Source organism: Sphaeramia orbicularis, chromosome 14, assembly GCF_902148855.1.
Source record: "Sphaeramia orbicularis chromosome 14, fSphaOr1.1, whole genome shotgun sequence".
NCBI lineage: Eukaryota > Metazoa > Chordata > Actinopteri > Kurtiformes > Apogonidae > Sphaeramia > Sphaeramia orbicularis.
Window position 1 is genome coordinate 9,956,242 of NC_043970.1, and position 25,461 is coordinate 9,981,702.

General features: G+C 38.9%; 1 long non-coding RNA gene across 1 annotated transcript; it reads left to right on the plus strand.

The window, feature by feature from the left end:
- Nucleotides 1–1,371: 1,371 nt before the first annotated feature.
- On the plus strand, nt 1,372–19,934 carry LOC115432500 (uncharacterized). Its single transcript, XR_003937216.1, has 4 exons — nt 1,372–1,381; nt 8,014–8,021; nt 13,129–13,134; nt 19,737–19,934. It is a non-coding gene; the product is annotated as an uncharacterized LOC115432500 (long non-coding RNA).
- Nucleotides 19,935–25,461: the final 5,527 nt, after the last annotated feature.

The following is a 25,461-nucleotide window of genomic DNA, read 5'->3' on the forward strand; positions in this document are numbered from 1 at the left end:
GAGGACTCAAAGCTTTTTGTTCTATAGACATCTGAAACATGATAACTTGATGAATATTGTTTCATGCAGGGTTTGTATTCCTCTTGAATTCTCTTTCATTTCATACATTTTATTTCATATAGTTTTATATAAACAAACAAACAAACAAACAAACAAATGAATAAATTTCTACTATTTTCTCTATAGGGTGTAAAACATTGGAGCATCTGTTCAAAAAGGTATTATGTAGAGTTTGACTTTCTTAAAATAAATGTCTATAAGAGATTTCACCTTAAGGAGGAGAGCTTCCCCTTCCTCCAACCATTTCTGCCCCTCCCCCTGTTGCCTGCCCTGCAGATGTCACTGTTGAAACATTTTAATCACTGGAATAATGTTTTGTTTTTTTTTTTCCTCCAATGAATAGAGAAAAAAATATTTTAAAGATCATACTGAGATTTAGGAATAGTTTATTCAACCCATTACTCTCCTGTAAGTAATGATCTCACTTTTGCTTCTCAAAAAGTGAGCACTAACCTCCCCTGCCTTCATGGACCTGCCTCCTGTGGAGAAGTGTCTGAGATAATATTAATGTGAAAGCACAAGACAAACAACACACAAGCATAAAAATGAGAAAGATCAAGGTATTGGCAGTAGAATAAAATAAAATTTGCTGTAAAGTGCCAGTGAAGGCACTGCTCTGTTTGAATCATCTCTAAAAAGCCTGATGCAAATAAGTTACTAACAATCTTAATAAAGACCAGAATAAATATTTCTGAGTAGTAACTGTCTCCTGAGGCAATTGGAGCTAGACTCAACACAGACTCTTCGTTGTCTTAATGATCCACCAGAAGCTCATTTGACTCCTGAAGAAAAAAGAGGAAGAAATTGACTGAATAATTTATAGTAATGAATGAAAAGAAATGGATCTTAATTTTATTTTATTGCTGAACCTAAAGAGAATAGAAAAGACAGTTCATTATGCCACTTTTTAATAGGTACATCAATCTACATCATACATGTGGCATAATGCCAGCATATTACTATTTATATTTGATAAGAAGTGTTAAACCCCTAGAGACTGTGGCCAGTGTTGGATGTGGCATTTAAATCAAATGCTCACTGCTTTCTGTATCTGCTATTTAGTTGGGATTATTAAAATTTAATCATCGGTGCTGCCAAGACTTTCTTTTCATCTGATTGCAAAAAATATTCAGATATAAGGAGCTATTTCTTTTCAGTGGTCCTGAGGAAAATTTAATATGTGTGTCTGTGTGTGGGTGGAAGTGTTTAAAGTCTGACATCTATTGAGGCCAATACAGAAGAAATTATCCTCATCTCTTTTATAATAGAATTATGTTGTAAATGTTATGGTGAAAATCTGCATAGATTTACTCCAGATGGCGTTTTCCAAAAGAATCAGGTATTGCCAAAATGTGTAATGCAGCTGAAGCTGAAAGTGAAAGTGGCTGTATTAGGGTCAAATTACAAACTACTATGCTGAGGAAGTAATGTAGTCTTGTGCCTCATGAGTACCACAAAAAGTATTGATTAAAAAAAAGAGTAAAATGAAATACAAATACAAATATAATGGTTCAGTATGTAATTTTAGTGACCTTTAGTGGTGACACTGCAGATTGCATCACTGACTTGTGTTAGAGGTACTAACACAAACGCACTATTTTGTTCATCCAGGGCTGTTAAGGAGTAGTGATGGGATATATTAAGTGAACTGGTTCTTATGGCTCAGCTCACAAAAAAGAGCCGGCTCTTTCGCCTCCCAAGCAGCTCCTCAGTTTTTTTTGGTGCTTAAATTAATTTATCACCAAAAATAATGTAAAATTATGTGTAGATTACTGATACACAAAACATACATTACATTGAATGTTTATTATCTATATGGCTTATGGAACACAGAGGTACAAAAATAAATTTTAAAGTACAAAAACTCTCCTGTGTTGCAGCACACACTCTCTTTCTCTCTCTCTCTTTCTCCCATCTCTGTCCTCCTCTCTCTCTCTCTCTCTGCATGCTCATTTTAGATCTTATGGACTTACTTGATATTATGGATTTATTTCTTCCAAATAACTCAACTTCACCATGTCGAAGAGTCATATACTCCAATATGTGTGTATGGTAGCCTACATCTACACTGCTTTACCATTAACACTTTTAAAACAGAGGAAGCTGAGCTATAATTAATCGAGCTGCAGCACATGGGTCTGTGTTGGTACATCTGAGAACAATGAAGGATGTGACTTTATTAAGTTGACCACGTCCTCCCCCTGGTGTTAAATGTGAGAATATTTCAACCGTCCTTGGGTCACAGTAGTGGACAGACCAATTTCACCATCGACATCAGGCCTGGCTGGGACAGCCTATGTCTCAATGGGATCAGCACTGGCTACCTGAGCCTCATGAATAGGTTGAGCACTGGACAGTGCTATGGCTACCTCCTCATGGATAGATTCAGCACTGGACAGCGCCAAGACAGCTCTGTCCTGCTCAGAGGCAGAAGATGGTGGGATCAATTCTCTGCCCAGAAAAGGCTTCCACTCCACCTATTAAGCAGCATGCATATCAGGTAAATCCTGAGAAACGCCACTGTTTGCAAACAGGTTGTCAATATACTTGAGAACGGCATTGCACAGCCTAGCTGTAGTTTGTAGAGCTCACTGTGTCTCTTTAGCTTCTGAATGCAGAAGAGCAAATATGTGCTTCCTGAACAGAAAAAAATGTTTTAAAAAGTGGCTTCCAGGTAGGAGACGGCTCCTATCAGTCACTTTACCCCAGTCACCATTAATCACTCCTATCACACACTAAAATTACATTTAAAAAAAATGTTTACATCTTCAAACTATCCTTTAAAAACATGTGAATAACATGAAAAAATATGAAAAAACTCAAATTTATCAAGAAAATTAAGTAGAATTTTTACGCAGTCGTATGCCTCAGCTTCTCATTTGCACATGTGCATTACAACTTACAGATCACAGTAGCCCCTGTTACACAGCACTTCTGTCACCGGACTATTCCGCCTTTATTCCAGAACAACGTCTGTGTAAATGAAATGGTGGGATCATTTGGTCCCACCTTTATTGTGCTTTGTAACACCTCTGGAGGTAGGAACAGTGGAATTAAGATTCTGGAACACTATATAAAAGGAACACCTCTCGTTCCACAACCAAGGTGTGCTGTTTTGATGATGGTGACCCCTGCGCCTGAGAGACAGCGGGTGCATATGGAGGCAGTGGCATGGATTCTGTGGCAGCTACCCCAGGTGTGCCAGGGATGCCGCAGGTGTCATGACTTCATGCCAGGGATGCTGCAGGTGCTGCAGCTACATGCCACTGGTGCTGCAACTGCATGCCATTTTCACCCGTGGCATGAAGCCGCAGGACTGGTACCTGGGGCGGCTGCTGCAGAATCCATCCCAGTATCTCCATATGTGCACTATACACTGCGCTGCGTCACCGCCCCTTTGATTCTGGAACGCAGGTCTGCTATGTAAAAGTCCAGCCTACTTCACCTCTGTTACTTCTTTGGCTTGGCTGTGTAAATTAGTCAGTGGTGGAAAAAAGGTTGGATCACTATCTCGCCTTTTTTCCACTCCACAGACAGGTCTGCACAAAGGTCAGCTTTTATGACCGCAGGACTCATACATGTACATGTACTTGGTGTCACACAATGTAGGATGATGTAGGATGATAAATGTATGGAGTATGAAACCTCAAATGTCCATGGAAAATTTGCGGAGACAGTTCACAGTGCACACGTCCATCACCTGGGCACCTCATCTCCCAGGTGATGAGGTGCAGTGAAGAGACTGCCTGTAATAGACTCATCTGTATTGTACATGCCCATTCCACAACCACCAGCAGGAAAGTCATAGACTTCCCATTCCTTTCCTGCGCTACCATCAGCAGGTGAAAAGATGATCTTGAATTTGCAGGGTCTACAGATGAAACAGGAGCCGGGGGCCTGCGGCAGGTGGATGATGTGTCTGATTGCTGAGGGAGGGGTCTGTGGACACGCCGAAGCGGACTGGACCTCTGCCTCTACCTCCGCTTCCACTGTGTGCATCAGGTGAGAGGAGGGGAGCATCAGAGCTCAGGCAGGGGGAAGCGGGCGGGGCTTTGGAGGGAGGTGGGTTGTTCATGTTCAAACTTTTACTAAGTGCTGTGAAAAATGCCACATCGGTAGGTATAGCTTTAAATAATTGTTAATATCTTTAGTGTAATTTTTGCATTTCACAAATTTATCCTGGGGGCCAGATTGGACCCGTTGGTGGTCCAGTTTTGGCCTGCAGGCCATATGTTTGATACCCATGCTCTAGAGATATTAATTACGCATTCTAAAGTAACAAAGTCAACAATCTCCATTTTTCTGTGCTTATAAAGTACACTAATAAAAACATAATTCTGGCTCTTATAATAATTTTCTGTAATGGCATGTCCTTACATTTCAATAAGTGTTACACACTGGACATGTTTTGGTTTAAATTCATAAAATAGATTTTTTAAAACATTTTTTTCAGAGTTTTGCATATCACAAATGTGATGGTGGGGATATGTGCAAAGGAATGTAAACTGTAGCGGTACAAGGTTAAAGTGGGCTTGTATGATGTACATATCAGAGAGTTAGTCAGTGTTAGTTGAGGTCCACAGGCACCATTTTGGAAAAGGAGACAGGAGAACCACTATAGAAACAAAGCTGTGGACTGTGCTTTTGTTTCCTACAAAGGTGCAAGGGTCTCTGGACAAAACCAATAATCTTACCTTGCAGAACACAGGAACTGCCTCTGCTTTGTTTGGATCCAAACTAATGTGCTAAAATATCAAAGTCTCTCAATGTTACAAATCTAAGTGACTGAGGCAGTGGTAGACCAGCAATTTAGGGACTTGAGTTCCCCATTAGAAATGGCTGTCTAAAGAAAGGCAAGTGAAAGCAGTGAAAATATTCTCAAGTGGTCATTTTGGTGGCTACCCCTGTCAACAGGAGTACTTTGCTCATCTACCATGCTCATACTCTTTTGTGCTCCTTGAAACCAGGGGTGTACTGACTGTGGTGCAACAGGTAAACACAGACTTACGCACAAATTTGGACTGGATTAGTTTCACATAGGTACATGAGGTAATGCCACTTTACCACCAGACATCAGTAATATTAATGGCCAGTTACAAGAAATATCAGTAAAACTACCACAAGTGGGAGGGGTAAATCCATTCATGCACCACCGTCCCCTCTTGTCATCACGTGCATATGGCGTTGCTTCCTTAGTAATAATATTGTCCATCAACCGGATGATTAAGCTGCTAACATTTTTTATTTACTAGCCACACAGCCCTGCTACATTGCTTAGCTTACCTAAAGCAATCAGAAGTCCCGTGCCTCTAACAAGTGCTTTTGACCTTCCTTTGCTTCTGAATCGTGTTTGTCATACGCCAATTCCGACAGTACACAAGGTTTCCTGGGGTCATTTTCCTGGACCCTTTTACAGAAGGTATAAGTCGCTGTAATCTTTACTGACATTGTGCGGTAATGATTACTGACATAGCACATTTGGACGGGACTAAAATCTCTGGCAATTACGACTTTACCCCATGTACATACGTAAAACTAATCCCGTCCAAATAGGGCTTTAGAGATCAGTACTTCCTACAATCCCATTTCAAATACTCAATACTACCTGTCAAGCTGCTGAGGATATATTGCAGTACCATCACAAACAATCTTTTTTTGTCCTGGTTAAAAGGTCAGACACATACTATATGTAGGAGTCAGTGATACTGAGTGTCTTTATACAGAGAATTACTGTCATTGTTTGCCTCAGATCTCAGAAAATACCCTTTCCCTTATTTTGAGAATGTAGCTGGGTCATGGTCAACCCAACCAAATTTTGAATTTGTCACATTTGACAGATATTTTTATTTGTAGCTTTTGTACTTTTGTCCTCGGAACTTGAAGAGAGGTCTGCACTTTGTTGTGTCGGAAATTATGTTAGGTGTCTGGCATAATTGGTTTTCCCCTGTAAGTCGCTTTGGAAAAAAGCGTCTGCCAAATGCGTGAACATAAACATAAACAAATGACCCATTTTGGCAGTTTTTTTTTTTTTTTTTACAAGTGGTCAGACTTGACAAATGTTTGTACCTGTGTTTTTTGGACTTTTACTTTTGTAACTTCTTGGGAGGTCTAGATGTCTGTGGCTTTTACCTGATGTGGTTTAGGGGTATCCATTCATTACCCAGTTGTTCTGAAAGCCTGTCCAACCCATTATCAAAAAATGACAACTGCACATCTAGTCTAGGTTGAATATATTGTTTGCCTTTGACTGTAGTGATGAAGCATTAGTCTACTTGTTCCAATAATTTTTGTCCTCTGGAAGTCTGTAGTCCTTACGCTGAAAACACCCAGTTTAGCTTTTTATATCTTTATCATGCTCTGTATGTCTCCGTATTTTTTCCAGCCTGATTCATGACTGTGAAATAGATTTCTTCTGCTTTTTGTCTTTTCCTGGGATCGGACATTTTCATCCTATAATTTTAAATTCATAATTAATTTGATTATTGATCTATGTATAAATATGTATGTATGTATGTATGCATATTGAGGATGTTCTTTGTTTATTTGCCTGATTGTTGTCATATGTCCTAGGGTGTATGATTTCTTCCTATCCTTCATTTTAATACATTTGAGGTGGAATTTTTTACACCCACAGTGGCTGACGGAGGAGAGGAAAACGATTTGGTCTTGGACATACTTAAAAATCTATTTTCAGGGTGGACTTTTACAGAAAAGCTGGACATTGTGAGGAGTGGTCGGCCAACCCTGACGCTAGCTAGCTGGTCGAGCAGACGTTCTCTGAAACTTATGCCAAGTATACGACTGGACAGAGGAGATTCACAGCCTTAGCCTTGCTGGTCATAAAAAAGGACTTATTGATGGAACTGAAACACAGCGATTACCAATGACAGGGACAATGAAGTTTTCCTGCGCAAAGAAAGGAGGTTGGATTTTGTGTATAATTAATGAGCATCTCTGGGGAGTAGGCCATGATGGGGTTTTTTATTGAAATTGTTTATGTGTTTGTCATTAGATAAATATTGATTCTGAACTTCTCCAGATAATGTATATGGCACAGTTGTGGTTATAGTGTAGAGGTTTGGGGTTGTCTTAACTGGATTTCTTGGTTTAGTAATAATGGTATTCACCCTCAGTCTGCAAAATGCCTCCCTCTCTCTCTTTAATGCCACGCCTTGTTATTTTGCGTTTTTTGTATAGTATTGATGGTTTCCATAATTGTAGTTATAATTGACATCATAGTGGTGCTATTAAGAGGTTGATTAAAGGTGAGGTGCGAGATGTTTTCCTGGAGCATTTTTTACTATATTGCTTAAAATCCCCTTCAAACTCCGATTACAACCAATTAATTAAATGCTCTAACACAAAAATAAAAAATGTAGTCACCTGTGGAATGGACAAGACTGAAAAAACACCATCCAATCATTTTGACCGCCCAGTCAAAATGACTGAATGTTGATATGTCTATCAAACTCAACTGCCATTTGTACCTCCCCCCTCTGCGCGTACCCCTCTTTGTGCATGAATCGTGCGTTCTCAGAAGTTTGGAGCACTAGTACAGGAAATGAAGCCAGAGCTTGGCTATATTAGGATGGAAAGTTCACCGGCAAACTATTTTGTCACCAACATAAATCACTAGGAAATGTAACGTTAGCCAGATTGGTATGAATTGGGGCTGTTCTGTAAGAGTGGAAGTGTTGGAGGAGACTGAATGAGGTATGCATGGATCGAGGCTGGGGCTGCTGGAGCTGCCAGAGCCGGGGCCCCCGGAGCCGGGCGAGTTGTTTCTGTGCCGTGCTCGTGAACCCTCGAGAACAAGCCTTGTGTGTGCCAGTACTCTGGAGGTGTGGCTTCGGAGGGATGTCTGAAGAAAGGGGTTTGGACTTTTGAATTGAGTATTTTTAAAATGTAGCTTGCTCGAACCGTTTTTCTAAGATCTCATACCCCACCTTTAAGTTGAGTAAGTCCTCACTGAAGGCCCTGTTACCAAATGCACGGCCCACCACTGCTAATAATCTCAACTACAAAGGAGCTGGAAAAATACTGGATAATCCAAAGGTCCATCTCAACAGACTGGTGTACACACCTTTGAATTAATGAATGCACTGAATTAATGCTGACACGGACATCGATGTCTTTTATTTGACCTCAGACCTTTCTAGCAATGGAAAAGCTTAAAAATGGACCACCAGATGCCAAAGAAAACAAACGAGCCCAGAATAACTCCAGGGGTGAAAAAAAAAAAAAGTTTTTGCAGAGATATTCAGTGTAATGGCTCTTTTTAATGGTACAGACCTGATCAAAATCTTAAGACCAGCTGAAAAAAAGCTAGAATTTACCTTTTGCACATTTGGATCTTAATGAGGTTTTAAGTAGAGCTACAATATACAAAAGCAAGAAGGGGGAGTGAGACAAAAAGCACTTTGAAAAAGTAATTTATTGAAAACAACAAGTAAACTGAAATAGACTGTTTATCAGCTGATCAAAAGTTTAAGACCATCGCTCAAAAAATTACAAAAAACTCTCCCAACCAGAACAAAAAATTTTCTCAGTAGGACTCAGTAATGAGTAGCTCCACCATTCTTGTTAATCACTTCAAAAATTCGTTGGGGCATGCTTGATGCGAGTGTTTCCAGGAGGCTGGTGGGAACATTGCTTCAAGTGGTGAAGATGGCTTCATGAAGGGCATCAACTGTGTGGAACTGATGGCCATTTTTATAAACTTCCCTTGCCATCCATCCCCAAATGTTCTCTATGGGATTTAAATCAGGGGAACATGCGGGATGGTCCAAAAGAGTGATGTTATTCTCCCTGAAGAAGTCCTTCGTCAAGCGAGCATTGTGAACTACAGCGTTGTCTTGCTGAAAAACCCAGCTGTTACCACACAGACGAGGGCCCTCAGTCATGAGGGATGCCCGCTGCAAGATCTGCAAGTAACCAGCCGCTGTTTGACGACCCTGCACCACCTGAAGCTCCAGTGTTCCACTGAATGAAAAAGCACCCCAGATCATGATGGACCCCCCTCCACTGTGCCGGGTAGAAAACATCTCAGGTGGGATCTCCTTGTCATGCCAGTAACGTTTGGAAGCCATCTGGACCGTCAAGGTTAAATTTTTTTTCATCAGAGAATAAAACTTTTTTCCACCTTTCAATGTCCCATGTTTGATGCTCCCTGGCAAAGTCTAAACGGGCAGTTTTGTGGCGTTGGAGACGAGGTCTTTGAATTCATTTTTTGTTTTTGAAACCCTTTTCCCGCAGATGCCGTCTGATGGTTATTGCGCTGCAGTTGGCACCAGTAAGGGCCTTAATTTGGGTCGAGGACCGCCCTGTGTCTTGACGGACAGTCAATCGGATCCTCCGGCTCAGCGCAGGTGTAATTTTTTTGGGTCTACCACTTGACTTTTTTGTTCCACAATGCTCAGGATCTGTCAAAAAATTTAGAATGTCTTACTGCGTCCAACCTCAGCAGCAATGGCACGCTGCGAGAGGCCTTGCTTATGCAGCTCGACGATCCGACCACGTTCAAGAAGAGAAAGCTTCTTAGCTTTAGCCATCAGGAGGGCATGACCGTGTGAATGCCCGAAAGAAAATGAGAATTTTGAGCAGATTTTGGCTTTTATAGCCTGCGGTCTTAAACTTTTGATCAGCTGATAAACAGCCTATTTCAGTTTACTTGTTGTTTTCAATAAATTACTTTTTCAAAGTGCTTTTTGTCTCACTCCCCCTTCTTGCTTTTGTAAATTGTAGCTCTACTTAAAACCTCATTAAGATCCAAATGTGCAAAAGGTAAATTCTAGCTATTTTTCAACTGGTCTTAAGATTTTGATCAGGTCTGTATCTTCCATATGGACTTCATTTTGGGGCTGTACTTGAGTATATCTGTTACAATAAACTCGATTACACCACTGTATCGATGTCTCTAAAAGCACTGTAGACACTCCTCATTCTTACACTCAGTCCAATAAAAAGTTGCTTATTTCATGTTCCGGCTCTTGTTTATGGCAGTTTGAACTCATCTGTTCCAAGGATGCCAATAAAGCTGGAGGACACAGTGTAACTCTACTCTTCCAGGCTTCCCCCCCTCTCTGTGATTCATGCTTACCAACCTGGTGGGTGCCTGCTCTTTTTCTAAAAGAAAAGCTCAGGTTGTGTCAGACTCTTCCCTTTAGGGACCAGGCTGAATGGAGAAGTGAATGATGGTGCAGGTGAGAGACTGGGAGGAGAAGAAAGGTTAATTGGTTTTGTTGACCATCTGTCTGAGAATGAGGAGGTGGATATAGAGTCAGGAGACCTCAGATTGAATAATAAAGACTAGGATTTACAGGAGCTGATTGGCAGTGACCAGTGCAGTCACCTGTCCTATTAATAGAGCAGGTTCATCTTGCAGATTAATTTATTTCTCCCTTTTATTGTCTCTGTCCTTTCTTTGAGTGTCCTTCTAGTTTTCCTGACTGGCTGCCTTTTCAACCATCTATCTTCACAGGTCTTTGTGTACGTTTTACAGTTTGACTGCCTGACAAAATGTCTCCCCGTCTACTATCAGCTCTTCCCTTTCTCTGCCCTACACTCTCAACAAGGTGAATGAGCCACAGATATCCAGCTGAGAAAAAAGGAGAAGTAGCTGAGCGATGCATTCAGCCAGTCTGAGGGTATAGCTGGGAAGTTTCCCCTGGGGGCCAGGTGTAAAAAAAAAAAAAAAAGGTGTTGGAAAAAAAAAGAAAATCTCTATGTCTGCATTGCTGAACCTAAAGTTGGTATTCCTTTTTTTTTTTTTTTTATCAAATAAGAGTGCCCACTCACAGAGACGGAGAGCAAAAAATGCAGAGAAGGAAATAGAGTTGTCTCTGTTTTCCATCACCTACTGTAACCATCTGTGACTGTTTTATGTGCCAGTTGGGACGAGAGCAAGTCAGTTCAATTTGATAAACTCAAGTTATTCTTGTCATGCAAGCTGACAGAACATGCCTGTGGAGCAGCAGGCTCGATAACATGAGTGTAAGTCCTGTGGCTTTCAGTTATTGAATTATTGTTGGAAATGTAAATGTATTTGTATTCTGGTAAAACTGGACTGGCTCATTGCTTTTTTCTGCACATGGATGACCATGACGGTACAGATTGCCAGGTAATGTGTTTTGTGCACCTGAGTGTGAGGCAGGAGAATTCAAAACCAGGTGTTTGAAGAGCAAAGTAAGACATTTTTAGTCAGTGCTCATTTTTCGTTTTTTTGTTGACCAAAAAATGAGCTACTTAGCAAATATTAGTACACTACCTTTGTTAACATGGAAAAGATCGTTTATGATTTCTTTATTTTTTTCTATTTTTATTATATACTATTATTTATTTTATGTTTTTGCCAGGGTTTGTTTGTTTGTTTGTTTGTCTGTTTGTTTGTTTGTTTGTTTGTTTGTCTGTCCGTTAGTGTGCAACATAACTCAAAAAGTTATGGACAGATTTGGGTGAAATTTTCAGGGTTTGTTGGAAATGGGATAAGGAAGAAATGATTAAATTTTGGTGGTGATCGGGGGGGCACTGATCAGCCTTGGCGGAGGTCTGCGCTCTCCGAGTGCTTCTAGTTAGTATGTGTTTTTAGTACTATTTATTTAAGACTAAATGTTTTTTTTTTCTTTGAAATGACAGGTTTGGACTGTGCACAAATGGCAAATAAAAATCTTGTATCTTGAAGATTAATTATATGTGCATGCTAGCAGCATGCCATTGTAAACATGTTCTCTTGGAATTATGTTTATGATGCAAAGCATGGTGGAAGAGGTAAAGAGTGTGAAAAAGTTAAGTGTGAAATACTTTGACAAGCATCCATCCTGTAATTTGATGCTTTTGGCCTATGTATTGCTACACTTTGTCCAACTTTTATATTATAAAACAAGGCTCTGTTAAACTTTAACAATACATTTCATTTGTTTGCAAAATAGATCAACCTAACCCATTGTAAATAAAATCCGCACTGGACCATGTACATATCGTTCAGTGTTTTGTAGATTTATCAGTAATGCTTGAATAAGTAAAAATGCCAAATTGTCTAAAACTCTGAATTATATTTCCATTGGTCTTAAAAAGCATTAAATTTAAGAGTCTGACATGTATAAATACTTGTTTTAGGTGTTTCACTGCATTTTCTACATTTGCCATTTAGGAAGAATATTTACAGAAAACCTGCTCATCTAATAAAACCAAAGAAAGATTTGGTGTCGTCTCAGTAACAAGAGATTTTGCATTATTGTTTTGAGTATAAAGTTCACTGTGTTGAAAGAAACCCTGTTATGCGGTATTTTGTTGTGGAGAATCCAATAAATGCTGTAGTATAAGCGCATTACCTGTATCATTTGTTGTAAATATTAATCAATAATGCATTACACATTTCAGCAGCTTTAGAAAATACCACAGGGGGATTCTGCTGTTGTAAACTGACAACAGTGATGTATATTTTTAATAGCTCTGGTTCTCTTTATCTTTATAACAGGATGCAGTTGGACAGTGTTCTGCAAATTTCCACATCTTACGTTCCACTAATATTTGGGTTTGTATTATTCTCTGGCAGTATGGAAATTCACTTATCAGGTACATTGGCATAATTAACACTAGCTGAACAGACAGATTGTTTTCCTCTTCCTATTTATAAATGTCTAACAACTTCAGGAGTATTGATTTGGCTTGTGTACCATTTCCATTCATGTATGAGTTAATGATGAAAAATGTAGACGACTAAAAGGAAGTTTTTCTACTTTTTCTGTAACATTTCCTTATTAGTTTTTCCTGATACTCAAAATCAAAGCACATATGGCTGTCTGCACCCCTGTGGCGACAGACAGCAAAAGTTTATTTGCATAATAACTTAATCTCAATTCTTGCTCCAATTAGGCAATACAAACACTTCCACATACAGCAGTATACACCAGGTTTGACTGAAACTTGTAAACAAATCAAGGTGAAACTGGCTACGTTTGAGTCATCGGGCATCAGAAAGAAATGTTTGAGTATTTTTTTTACATGAGGTTTTTGTTTTCATAAAGGTGACAAGTGAATCCAGGGTCTATTAATCAGGCTCATTTCCAGAAAATTGTGTCTCATGAAGGATGTTTAATCCTGTAACGCCGAACATACTATATTTAATACATGAGTTTTGAAGCCCTCTACATGATCAGTGTGATATTTTTGTCTTGAAAAGCCTGATGTATACAATTAGATACATGCAATACACAGGGTAATCCACCAGGGGGGAGGAATTTGTTCACCAGAGGCCTTTCCAGTGACACTACAAGACTGTCATTAATGAGGAAGGAGGCAGAACTTTGACAATTGTGAAAAGGAATTTCCAATTTTTAGACATGTTTGTGTCAGATTATGTTTTGTTTGTTCAAAAATAATATTTGAGCATTGAGACCTGATGTATCAAATATGAAACAAAATTGAAAATCATACATGGAAATTGATATTTCAAAAAAAAAATTGGGGGGTTGTTCAGAAGGAGCAATAAAGGCTCCATTTTCAAAAAGCTGGAATTTTCTGTCAATGATTTAATGGTTAAGGCTTTACAGGGATAAATGAGTCTGACCCAAGTAACCATGGAAGCAGATCCCCCTGTCATTAATATGGACATTTCCAGACACTTCTTTAAAATCTGGGACTTGCAATCTAATAAAAAATGTCTTTGTTGTTAGATTACTAAGTATCCTGTTAAAAATGTAATGAGGAGGCATATTGTAACCATTTTTTAAAAATTAAAATAAGATAACTTATTACACAGCTTTTGGTATTATACTTTTGCTGTATATAGTTCTGTATGAGTAATATCAATAAAATAATAACCATTAATCAAATCAAATTTTATTAATTATTGATTTTTATAATGCTATATTTCCTCAAAAGGTAATTTATAAGCCAAGGCTCTAAAAATACCCAGAGTAAAAGTCAACATGAACAAATAAAAGCTGGTCATCTACTACATGCTGGGTAAAAATATGGATAAACTGTCAAATAATGTCCTTCAGTAAAGCACAACATATATTTCTACAAATTCATTCTTATGTATTAACATTATAGTCCATCTATTTTGAACACTTTGTCATTGTAGATCACTCATCTGAAGTGTTCTTGTATGGTTTCAGTCACTGCAGGTGTGTCTTGCTGTTCAGCTAGCAGTAGAAAATTATAAGCATGACGGATACACAACATTTATAAAATAAAAGAAAACAATGCTTTCTATCAACTGTAACAACGGGGGGGGGGGGGGGGGGGGGGGGTATTGTAATATAATGAAGAAATGCATTTTTATAAAGGTGCAAAATGATGCTTTTAACAATGCAAACAGGCACACATCAGTAAAAGGTTTTATACTAAATAGGACCATTTGTGCAGAGAAATTAAAAACTTTAGTCTAATACAAACCTCCACCAAATAAAGGCCTGGTATCTCCTTCAGCTGAAATAAATAAAGGTCCCAGTCACATTTTGTTTTTAAAAACAGCAAATAAATCAAATAATAATAAATAAATAAACAGAACGCCTTTCCACATTGCTTTAGTGACCTGCATCAATCTTGCCAGGATTTATTTCACATTAATAATTAGCATTGTACATTATTCCTTATGTATTACTTGTGATTGCTGTGACTGATTTTATATAAACTTGCTGTAGCTCTACGTGAGCATTGAGAATTTTCACCACTGAAAAATAAGCATCACACTGTACAGTAATGTTGTAGTAATATTAATTAGTTTTCTGCTTTCGTAAGGATAATACTGTTGAATTCACCTACACTGACAAATATTCTTGGCTAAGTATCCAACTAAGTATGGTCATATGATCACAGACAGTCATGATAGACTTAGGTTACTTAGAGCAATGTGCATTGACTTGATTGACAGAAAGAGGTGGTGGAAATTTAAAGAAAATCCTCAGAAACAATATTTAAAATTTGAGCATATCTTGTCAAAGAATGACGTCTGTCTAGATTTGAGTCAGTCTTCCCTTGATGGTGCTGTTATCAAATTTGTTCAAAGAGTTTGTTAGACTGCTAGTTCAGAAATCTGCCAAAAGGCATTCGTGTCTTGTTTCCTGTCACTCTTTTCTTGGGAAAAGTTAAAAAGAAATGGTTGACTTTATGAAGAGTGACAGTTTTCATCAGAGTCAACTGGAGCTGGAGGTTTTAGGGTTTTGTTTTTTTTTTTTTTAGAGCAACAATCTAGCAGTACCTCCACACCATTCATTTATTGAGGTTAGCTCCATCTCCATTTCTAAGTTAACTGTACCTAGTGTTTTACACAGCTTCAGCAGTGGAGGAGCAAGACTGGAATGAGTAAAAGGATTTTTGCTGAAAAATCCACCCATGTCTTGTACATTGAATTTAGTATATAGGCTTTTGACATGGACATAGACAACTAAGACACTGCTTTGCTTTGAAATGTTACATTAGCTTCCTGGCAATCAAACAGCTCCCAGCACAAACTGATACCAGTGTAAACTTAACATTAGCAATTAAAAATTGATCCTTCAAATATTTCTTCATTAGCCTCATTTTCAAGCAATGGGATCCAAACATCAATTCGGAAAACATACAACGCACTTAACTTTCAAGGTAATTCCATAGTAAATGCAATCAGCCGTTGATCATTAGGGATTTACAGCTCCTGCTGCATATAACCAGAAACCAGACCTGCAGATTCTTGTTAAAATGTATTATTATCTAATGAAGTTGGAAGCAATACTCATCTCTCATTGATTAATAACCTGAATTATTTGTAACCAACTATGTAGTTTTCATGAAGAATATCTCCTGTTTTCTTGCAGAAACTGAAAACAGCAGCGCTGCACTCACGCAATTATCTTTTAGAGACTTTTTTGCCTGATCCCAATTTAATTTTCTTTTAACAATAAGATAACAAAAGCTGAGTTGTCAAGATCATACTTTAATTAAATCGCGCTTTCATCAAATTAAGAATCGGCGGTATGATGAGCCGTCTCTCTCTTTCTTGTGACACAATGGCTTCAAAATGTGTAATGGAGGCAACAGCTTTGGGCTAAAAGGTGTGATCTCAGCAGAAACGATCAGCTTTTATCTGAAGATAACAAGATAATGAAGATGGTTTCTTCAGATAATGGCAAGGAAAGGAACCTGCACAGAAGACAGAGCAGTTAGATGTGAGTTTTAGCTCACATTTCCAGTAAAATCTCCAAAACGAGAGCCAAATGATCCAACCAAATGTACGCGTTAAAATAAACGGAAAATAATGTCAGAAAACTGAATCAGATTTGCAATTCAATGAAAATGTAGCTCATACTGTGCTGTTTTTCCTTGGCCTTACTTTGTATTACTTTTAATAGTTCAGTTCAGTTCACTTAAATGAGCTTTACTGGCACAAATCAAAAAGAATATTGCCAAAGCTATATCAAATAAGTTTTGCTCTTACCATCCAATCAGAGGAAATATAAATGCTGGTAACACTGAGGGCCAGCTAGCTGAAATCTCATTGGTTACACAAACAATCCTGATGCTATACAGTTTAAGTTATATGATCATCACTACTCATTTTGAAGGCCCAGGGCAGATTAGATCAACCCTGGCAACACATACAGACTGAAATCTGATTGGACAAAAGTATCTTCCATCCACATACACGTACTGGAAGCAGTGCAGCCAAGAGAAATGCTAAGAAATGAAGAGAATCGTCTATTGCGACTAAATTAATACAATTTCATGGAACAAATATTATAGTTAAGGCTGTAAATGTAATTCAGTGTTTCTGATTATGTTTACGCCAGCAGAGAAGGCCTTGCTGGCCCAGACGGCCCACCACTGGTTATTAGGTCACACTAACAAGACCATATAATACGTTATGAGATGACTGATGAAATTTAGTGTTTTCCAGAGTCAATAAGCTAATATTTAGCATTATCCATGATCCTTCTGAAACACCTCTGACTCCTCATGCTACTGTAGTTCTTCTCCTTTTGTCCAAATATTGTCACTTCTGGTTTCAATAACACAATATGGCTGCCAAATTACAAAAAACCCCCAAAACAAAACAAACAAACAAAAAAAAAACTGGCTTCAAAACAGCAGCTCAGAGCATTTTGACTTTACCTTATTCCTACTTCTCCACATTTTAGAGGCAAATACTACAATTTTTGCACCACCACTTTACTATATAGACCAAATTTAAACTACTTTTCAGTACCTTCCCATTCAGTTAGAATCATGCCTGTCCAAATGAGGATAAAATTCTCCTCCATCTTAAGCTGTAATAAGCTGAAAGCAGCCTTTCTTAGATCATAAATTGTTCAAATTTAGAGAGATACGTGTCTCTCAAAGGACTGTGACTCTACAGATAGGTGATGATTTTATAGAATATGACACTTTATAGTGGATTAAACTATGCAAGTGTATAAAGTCACTGACATTAGGAACCTTGAACATGTACAGTAATAAAATGTTACATACACTTGAATACAGAATCCAAAAACATAAGAATAGTAAAACATAGACAGGGGATTTTTTTTATTGATAATGACATGCAAAGACTACTTTTATTTTCACACTTTAGCACCATTGTCTGATAAAACTTGCATACTTGGTAAGGTGGGGAATGTACAACATTGCTTATGTATAAACAGCAGTTGGATTGTCTGATGGCTGATATGTGTCTGTTGTACGTAACACCGTCAGGGTATGCACTTTGCTCCACAGACAAGGGTTAGTTAATATTGTAAGAGATTACATGTGTAACAAGGACCCAGGTTAGCTACCCCTGTTAAAGCCTGAAGAGCAAAGGGGCGCTACAGATAAATTTGATAATGGTTGTGAATAGAGGAGATGTCTTCCTTTGCTGTATTTTTTTTTTTAACTGCACATATCAACCTGTCATTTGCAAAACAGATAGATAGATAGATAGATAGATAGATAGATAGATAGATAGATAGATAGATAGATAGATAGATAGATAGATAGATAGGTATGCTGTAATATATTTCTCCTCATCACACTCATTTTATGCTGCATTCAGGCTATAAACCTCTAAAGAGGTCTACAGAAACAGTATTTCTCTCAGGCTCATTGTGGATTAGTCAAATAAACCATGAAGGATAAACAACACAAGTAATGAGCAAGCAATTTTCTCTGCCTGAGAATAATTGCTTATGCAATTGCTTAGAAAAAAAAGGGTTTCTCAAAAATGTGATACACGTTAATCTAAAAGAAAATGTGTGATATAATTATTTGGGTAACTGCACTCTTAATTTAATTCCCTCTATTTATTTCTGGCCTAATTTCACTCACTTTCAACATGACAGCTCATCATCTGAGTCTTTATGGAGACTGTGACAGACTAAAGTTGATTGTTGTCATGTCATCTTGTCAACAGTCTCGGGTTAATATTCATTTAGAAATCGTGTGTCAACCTCCAACCACAGAACAAAAGTGGTGGTTCTTTAGCCGAGTACACATTTAAATTTGAGGTTTGGGGTAATGTAAAAGAGCTGACTCTACTGATGATGAGGAAATGAATTTATTATGTCTCTGTTGCTACTTTTTGACATTCTCATAGCACAATATAGATGGTGTGAGGGCAGTTACAAATATCGAAGGCTGTGCTTAATGTCAGAGCTTATTAAGGTACTTCTGTTAGTTTAAGCAGATGGTCTAAAAGGAGTGAGATATAGTCACAATATCACAGATTTGTTTTTCCATAAATGATTTGAAGCCTCACTTTTGCATTTTGGCTGTAACCATGTTTGGACAAAAGGATGGAGCTGGAGAAACATAAGGGATGTACATGCAGAGAAAAGCTTCTGTATAACCTACCTGTACTTTTGCTTTACTGGTCACCGTGCACAAGGCCCAGTGCTTCATCCACTGGCTATTAAAAACAGGTACATATAGGTTAATTCCATTGTCAGTCCTCCTGACCACAGTACTGAGGAAGATCTGGAGTTGGCTCCAGAGCCCCTTCGATAGCAGCCTGATTGACAGACACATGACAGACGCGCACACACACGAAGACAGACACAGACACAAACACACACAAAGGCTACTTTGGTTCTGTACAGGTCTGACTTGGACTGTGTGGCTAGGCTGTATCCTCAAAATGCCTTAATTTGAGATATTTTCTTTTCTATGTCTTTGTCATACTGCATTAACTATTGTTCTTTGTTTTTAGCAGCTTTTCTGAGGGCATTCGATTTAGCAAAGACAGAGATCTTGTCAGTGGCTTCTGATTCAACTGCAAGTTCATCTGCTGATGCCAGGAGTGCATTTATGCGTGTCTGAAGCTTTATTCTGTTCTTCTTGAGTTCATCAACTTCATCCTGCATGACGCTCTGTTTCTGTGTTTGCCGTGTTTTCTCCCTCTTCTTCTTCTCCTCCTCAAGGAACAAATGGTATCTGTTGTGCAAAGCGTGCAGACTGAAGTAGTTCTTTGGTCATCTTTGCATGTTCTCACCGTTCATCATCTGGTGTGTGGGCAAGTTCACTTGATGTTGTCGGACTTGGTCTCACGCTGGGTTGAGCCAAAAATGCTGTGACTCTCGGTGCAGAGGATGCGGTGACAAGACAACAGTGCTTTTTCCCCTGCGTATGACTCACAGCCGCCGCCTCCCCCATGAAGGAGATGTCAAATGATTTCACACAAAGTCTGCATTTAGCTTTCTTAATCCATTCAGGATCTTTAGCCAACCAGTCTTTATATTTGGGATTTGTGAGCCAGTCCTCAGAGAATTTACATCTACCTATTATGAGTTCTGTCAAAGATCATACCAGGCATGTTAAATATATCGTTCACAAACAGCGCGTGGACATCACCTGTCCATCGAAGCAGCAGTGAAACTTAACGACACCTGGGCGGGCCTTAAAATGGGTTGGAGGAGGATAAGAGCAGAAGGTTGGGCATTCAACTTGTCAATCTGCCCAAATGTTTTCTGGGACACGTAGCCTATTGTATATGCTCTCACACAAACGTTTTAGCTGTGCTAGCAAGTGCCTTAAAAAAACAGATCGATCCATTTCTTTCTCTCTATATAAGCATAATTGTATGTTTTAGAAAATAGAACAGTGGTAACAGTCTTATTTTTCCATACATTTTTTTTCTATTTTCCATACTTTTCTAGACCTGGAAATTTATAAAATCAAATACCATACCTTCCATACTTGCGTAGGGACCCTGAATATATAGCCCCACCCCCGTTCAATTTTCTGGATCTGCCACTACGGAATGTGGCGAGAGAGAGAGTGCAGGGAAGTTGGGTGACAACGCCACCTGGGGAATTGCACCCCAGGAAATTAGTAAGAGGGCTCACAGGTTCAAATTTGAAAACAATACCACAGGGGCATAGACGGTTTCGATTTAAAACAATTTATTGAACAAAATATTATTAAAAGACTGCTACTAAAAAAACCTAGTAATTAAAAAGCTAGCACGTGGCCCATACAGGTGAACAGGGCCGGGGCTTACCACTATGGCAGGGATCCAACAAAATATAAAAAAAGGGGACCGCAAACCAACACCCGTGAACTGCACACCAATAAAAACTGGAAACTTGTGAAGAAAAATCCACCACCAGGGATCATGCTGCCGCCCTAAGGCCCACGGCACCTGTTCAAAAGAAAAGAGAAAACAATTTTTAAAAAAAGGCCACGTGCTGCCCCCAGCCCCTCAACTAAAGTAAAGAAAAAAAACAATTAATCAAACTATAATACACAAAATTAAACAAAACACAATAACAAACTAAGAATAGACAAACACTAAACAAAAAGGAAAAATATATATACTAGAAATTCAACTAACCCAAAACTTAACAATAAACAAAAGTTACTAAACAGAAAAATGCAGTATAATAAGCAAATTAACCATGCAAAAGAAAGAGGAACACAATAAACCAAGATTCAATGAAACACAATATAACAAATGGAATACATACAATTATAATAAAACACAACCCAATAATACACTAACACAAAACAAATGAAGATAATGTAACAAAAGATTCAATGAAACCAATTCAATATAACACAAACAAACAACCAAACAAACAAACGAACAAACAAACAAACAAACACACAACACAACGGAATACAAATCAACCAAATGAAAAGAAGGAAACGCCGAAGAGGGGGATGGTGCATCCGTGTCACTCCGCACGGAGGCCACGGATGTGGGATTAAAATAAAATTATAAAAGGCAATCCAAACGGCTAGAACAGCAGTGCTTCGGAGGGTGAGGGAAATTGCGGTGGTGGACTCTGGGGATGTCCGCCGGCTCCACAGTCACGTTATGTGTAGAATGGAACTTTTTTAAACCCGGCTTCACCACACGGTGTACATGCACCCGATTAAACGCCAACAGGGAAACACGCTTCCACACGCTGCTCAAGAAGTCAGTCGCACTTCTCAGCTTCGCCGACCAGCCACCAGCGTTACACTGGATTTTAAAAAGAAACGCCACACAGCCAACGCTGCTGATGAGGAAGAGCGAAAAAGAGAGAGAGTAGTTGCACCTGCGTATATATACGGCGGGTAGCGCCTCCCTTCAATCAATGCCGATTTGGCACACGGGGGGAAGGGAGGAGCAAATCCTCCTGCCACACTAACAATAGAGCACCTTTGTTGGAAAGAAAAACGCAATTTTAAATTATTTTAATTTCAATTTATTGCTCCTGTACAAAGGTAAATGCGTTTTCATCTTTATCATTTTTTTTTTTACCTTATACAGGGTGGGGAAGCAAAATTTACAATGAACATTTAGTTGTTTTTTCTCAGCAGGCACTACGTCACTTGTTTTGAAACCAAACATATATTGACATCATAATCATACCTAACACTATTATCCATACCTTTTCAGAAACTTTTGCCCATATGAGTAATCAGGAAAGCAAACGTCAAAGTGTGTGATTTGCTGAATGCACTTGTCACACCAAAGGAGATTTCAAAAATAGCTGGAGTGTCCATAAAGACTGTTTATAATGTAAAGAAGAGAATGACTATGAGCAAAACTATTACGAGAAAGTCTGAAAGATACTATTAAAGAAGAATGGGAGAAGTTGTCACCTGCATATTTGAGGAACACTTGCACAAGTTTCAGGAAGCGTGTGAAGGCAGTTATTGAGAAAGAAGGAGGACACATAGAATAAAAACATTTTCTATTATGTAAATTTTCTTGTGGCAAATAAATTCTCATGACTTTCAATAAATTGGTCATACACTGTCTTTCAGTCTCTGCCTCAAAATATTGTAAATTTTGCTTCCCCACCCTGTAAATCTTTATCTAATTTAAGTTTGAATTAAACATATTGTTAAAGTGAAGTGTTCTCAGTTAACTGACCAACATACACCTGAACTTATAAAAAAGGCGTTGTAAAAGCTAGCTGCTGTTTCATTTATTCAAATTCCTCCTCCATGGAAAAAGTGAGCTGGTTTGGGCATAAAACTCCCGGGATGAAAAAGGGACCCACTCTGCCCTTGGTACCAAATCAGGATAAATAGTTACTTATTAGGCATATCATAAAAAAAAAAAAAAAAAAAAAAAAAAATCATTGACCAAAATATATTTAAATATCAATGTTACCTATGTTACACTCATATGTAATAAAGTGTTATATGTAGCAGTATTTGTTTGGTCACTGACAAGTATAATATAAAACTACATTACAGTATAGGAGGCTAAAGAGCTAAGATGAAACAATGAAGGTGAAGGCTTTATTGTACAGATGCTGTTCTTTATTAAAAATAGTATGCAAGGCACATCTCTCATGAAGCACAGATAGTTTTATTCATCATCACTATCACTAAAGCTATTCAGTTCAATTCAATTCAATTGTATTTGTAGAGCCCTATATCACAACAAGGTTGCCCCACAGGGCTTTACAGAATTAGTTGGATATGAAAACAAACATCAGTCAAATAAATAGTAGATGAAGGAAATGGATGAACGTCACAGGTATCCCCCGTCCTTAGACCCTCCCTCTCGGCAAGGAAAAACTCCAAAAACCCAGTGGGAAAAGAGAAACCTCGGGGAGAACCACAGTGAAGGAGAGATCCACTCTCATGGACAGATAGGCTATAGATGCACCAGGACTGATCAACGTCCATTTGCAGATGTAGATCCAGTCTGTAAAGATGCAGTTGGGTGGGGGGCACATGAGGGGGTCCATGTAAATGGACCTCAGATCCTGTCATCATTGAGTCCCAGGCGGTGACAACTGAAACAGTAACCACTCCCCCAGAGGGGAGTGGGGAAAAGGGACACTGGGTTAATAGTGATGAACAGACTAAAGGCGGCCTTACACTGTGCGAGTTTAGAGACGATTTCTCACTCGTGCGACTATTTCTGGGATCGGGCCAGATGTGCCTCTAATCATGTGTCGTGCTTCGTGCAGTGTACATGGGGTAAAGAGAAGCGATTAGCACCTCACGACCACCTCACGACCAGCAATCGTGTGTTCGCAAGGAAAACGGAGCTGTTTGAAATCCTACTCGCTCCTCGTGAGTGTATCGTACTATCAAAGCAGTGCCACGAACCGATGTGCCGCAAATTCTCACACTGAGCATGCGCGAACACAGACGCGTACAGTAGTGTACAAGCTAACAGTAGCTGGCTGTTGTCCTAGTGCAGTTTAGCTGTTGCAGCTTACCTCTAGTTCTCTTTGCTGTAGGATGACAGCCCATACTGTCCACGTCTGGACAACCAATTCCTGCACCAAACACATCGTTGTCTTTTCTTCTTTTTTGATTCCTCACAGATAATGGCACATATTACCAAAGCAGCTCGTTGGTTTTTGTTTAGCACTACCATTTCATGACTCACGCCAATACACAATCGTCTATGCGCTTTTACGGATTCCTTGGTATTTTAACGTTGTATTTCCGGATACAACACTCGAACGTGTGGTGCGTCCTGTGGTGTATGGTCCTACAGTGTGAGCAGTCAGGTCGCATACGAGCGTCGGTCCGTACAGTGTGAGAACAGGAATCGTGAGCCTGACTGTACGACTGATTCGCACAGTTTGAGATGGAGCTGTGTGCAACGATCGAAATAATCGCACAGTGTATGGACGCCTTAAGTAAACTATATATTGGAAATTATAAGTACAGAAAAAAAAGAGGTATGGAAGCAAATGTGTGCTGTCAGGTACTGAATAGTTGTATTTCGCAAGAATTTTGTTTGGATAATTGTATTTCGTAATTTGAAAATTTTATAGTTGAATTTTTTTTTAGTTGTTGAATTTTTACACATAGTTTCATATTTTGAATTGAACTACACTATTTGAAAAACACAAGGCTTTTAATCACAAAAACCGGGCATTTTGCAGGACACTAGAGACTGACCGCTCAACAGTGTCAGTACGTTGGGCTAGGGAACACCCTGCGTTCAGGTCACAAAGACTTACGCTGCTCAAGAATTACAATGCTTTTCGGATGGGGAACACCAACACAGCTGGTGATCTGGACACGAACAAAGGCCTATATGGCTCAAGACTTACAACATTCTGACAGTGGGTGCCCTTGACACAAAGCAAGTCATTGTTATTACAGACTGTCAACTTGGTGCCACCCAGGGCCAAAATATAACTTATTTTGGCCAAAGCTGCTATACCACATACATATTGCTGTCTATCCAGGCTAGTGGTGGGAAGGAGTCGCCTTATTTCTCCATTCTAGACTAATAAATGAAGTCTAACCACTGCCCAAACACACAAACCAAACCTTAAAGGTGGGGATGTTTTCCTAGAGCACTTTTTACTATATAGCTTAGAATCCCCTTCACACCCTGATTACAACCAATTAATTAAATGCTCTAACACAAAAATAAAAAAAATATTTAGTCACCTGTGGAACAAACAGGACTGAAAAAACACCATCCAATCATCCAATTTTGAGCACCCAATCAAAATGACTGAACGGTGTATGTCTATCAAACTCAACTGCAATTTGTCCCTCTCCTCTCTGCGCATACCCCTCTTCGTGCATGAATCGTGCGTTCTCAGAGGTTTGGAGCACTTGTTCAGGAAATGAAGTCAGAGCTAGAACTTGGCCTGGTTCTCAAAAAGAACCTGTTCTCGATTCCCATCCCTAGGTATATGCCCATATGTGATGTAGAAGCAGACTAATAAACAGGCTGAGTTAATTAAAAACAAGTTATTTTGCTGAAAATATCAACACTGGCTAACAGTTAGTTGATGTGACAATTGTGTGTGTAGTCTTGGGTGTAATTTGCTAACTAACATTAGCTGGCATAATGTGTCAGGCTAGCTGAAAGAGCACATAACCCAATAAGAATTGATGCTAACAGTAGGTGGTACAGCTACAGTTGTGGCCAAAAGTTTTTGGAATGACACAAATAGATTTTTGCTTAAATGTCATTTATTTGTCATTTATATAATAGTTATTCTTCAGCACACCTCA